The sequence below is a fragment of the Vombatus ursinus genome, unplaced genomic scaffold, assembly GCF_900497805.2.
Source record: "Vombatus ursinus unplaced genomic scaffold, bare-nosed wombat genome assembly UNPS02014778.1, whole genome shotgun sequence".
In the NCBI taxonomy this organism is placed as follows: Eukaryota; Metazoa; Chordata; class Mammalia; order Diprotodontia; family Vombatidae; genus Vombatus; species Vombatus ursinus.
In genome coordinates, this window is record NW_020954556.1 from 23,607,395 (window position 1) to 23,609,894 (window position 2,500).

General features: G+C 36.2%; 1 protein-coding gene across 5 annotated transcripts in view; it reads right to left on the reverse strand.

Moving 5' to 3' along the window:
• Positions 1–2,202: 2,202 nt before the first annotated feature.
• The window catches only part of MEIS1 (Meis homeobox 1), a 189,723-nt gene continuing 189,425 nt past the window's right edge, over positions 2,203–2,500 (reverse strand). For all 5 annotated transcript variants that reach the window (XM_027865286.1, XM_027865289.1, XM_027865285.1 and 2 more), the window contains exon 12: positions 2,203–2,500. This exon is cut by the window's right edge and continues 1,252 nt beyond it. The gene's annotated coding sequence lies outside the window, so the exon portion shown is untranslated.

Below are 2,500 nucleotides of genomic sequence, written 5' to 3' on the forward strand. Positions count from 1 at the left end.
CTGCTGCTGCCGCCGCCGCCGCTGCCTTTGCTTTGAATGTGGGTAGCTAGGAAACAGCAAGCCGTCTGAGAAGACGGAATTTCCAACGTGTAAAATGTTCTTAACGGAACCATTGAGCGAGTGCAATAAGGCGTGAGGGGGAACTAATCTTCCCATTTAAATGTTTGTGGCAATTTTATCTAAATGAATTTTAATGCTAAACGAGGGTAATTCCCCATTTGTAGCGCGTTTACTTCTCTTTCCTGTGCTTCTAAAGCAGTCTAACATCATGCAATGAACAATAACAATAAAAATACTGTCAAGGCATATTATTCATTTTGAATGTGTTATAATTACAGCTGATTAAATATCTTGGGATATAATAGTGTTCTTAATTTGAAATTTTTAAAAAAGTCATATTGGAAAGCAGGTTCAGACAGCTCTACTCCCCTTACCCCCCCCCACCCACCCCAACCCTCAGCAGGTAGAAATGCGTGTGCCCTTGTTCGAAGGAGGGCGGTTTGTTTTTGTCTTTTAAGAAACATCAAAAACACACTCTCAGCGCTTCTATTATTTCCCTCACTTGGATAAGAGTCCTCAATAATCTCAGCTGGACCTGAAATTTACAAGAGGAAAAGCTAAAACAATATTTAAAAAAAAAAAAGAAAAAGAAAAGAGAAGGGGATTACTAAGGAGGGAGGTAAGGCAAGAGATTCTGGGCGCGCGCGCGCGCCCACATACAAACACAAACACACACACGGCACACGGAGAAAGAAACACAGAAATGACGACAGTTCTGTTTTATTCTTCTAATTCGCTATATTCTAATCTGCTTGACTCAATAGTCCTCATCTTCCCTTTCTAACCTTTGCTTCTCCCCCTCCTCCTCCCCACCCCTTCACGGTCACTACCCTAACCCACCCCACCTTCTCTTTCTCCGTTTCTCTCTCACACTTAAAAATTCACTAAAAACAGAGTAGTAAAAGTGTTCAGAATAAACCTAATAAACAGTATGGTATGTGAGTGTGTGTGTGGGTGGGTGGGTGTGTGTGTGTGTGTCTGCATGAAAGGGGTAGTAAGATGGTTGGGGGCAACTGGATGGCTAATTTATAAACATTTATTATTTAATGGAAAAGTAAATAAATGGCTGTTAACTGCTAGTAACCACCTATCAGGAGGGAACTATTTCACTAATATGGACTATTTATATAGATTTAGAACTGCATTTCCTTCAAAAAGGGAATTAAGAGAATCCCAGTGGGGGGAGGGGAGAAGGGTGACTGTTTAAGGTTGATTCATTTTATTTCCTAAAGATCCATGTGTTTAGAAACAGGCCCCAATAAACAAAAGGTGAGAGTATGCACAGCTGCACCAGCAGGTAAGTCAGTCAATCAAATATCACCTAGTAAACCCAACCAACAACTGGCTTCTCTTTTCAAATAGAAAATAGAATTGTTTAGGGCGGGTTTATGGGGTGACATAGACTTGAATGGCAGACTTCTGAGTTTTAGCTGCTCTGTTCTGACCCCATGTTTTGTTTACAAAGCAATCACAGCTAAAAGGTTTATTTTTTATGAATCTACCCTAATTAAAATATTTGTAAATTTTCCTTAGCTTTGGAAGCACAGTTTATGGCTGTAATTTTATTTAAATAAAATTATAAGGTATTCCTGCTTAAACATGTTATTTTGTATTATTTAGCTGGCTGCAATGCAGAAAGTACAGCTGTGCTGGAAAATTGGTTAATAATCAGTTTTCATCCAATGAGAACACAGAACATATTTATGAGAATTAGATTTTAAAGTCTATCATCTTCAATTCCCATAGTTAATTTTCTAATAAATGTATACTACTCATCTTAGGTAACATCCTTACTAATAGACTAAACTCTGTACTTAGATTTGCCATTATGTGCTGGAATAATTTAGCTACTATTAGATGAGTAATTCTGTTTGATGTAATATGAGAGCCTATCTGGTATCTTGCAGTTTAGTGCCCTGAGGTGTTAAATTTGCTATTAGGATCTGAGTTCTTTTAAAAAAAAAATCAGGTATTATTAAACAATTGATTTTGTGGTTAAAATTTTGAAAGAAATCTTATAAATAAATGCATCCCTTGGAGCTAATGATTATTAATTTTATAATTACTGTATTCATTTATTATTATAGGATCATTACAAATTTGGGGGGCAGTAAACAAATTTTTCAAGCAGTAGAGTCAGCATGACAAAAAATAATTTGTTTTTATTTTAGATTCAGATTTCATTACTGCACTCAAACTACTACAACTGGGCTTTGAGTTATTATACAATCCAAACTGTTTCAATCAGAAACTCTAAGACTCAGTGTGCAATGATTATTATTAATAATTAGCTCCTTGGTTTCTTGATAGAAAAAGGCTATCAACAAGCATTTGTTTAACCACAACAAAAAGTATAATTAGCTTATCCCACTTAGTAAATCTTGTATGCATGCCAACTCATACCAAACTGCTACTTTTACAAAAAATTGCAATAATACAG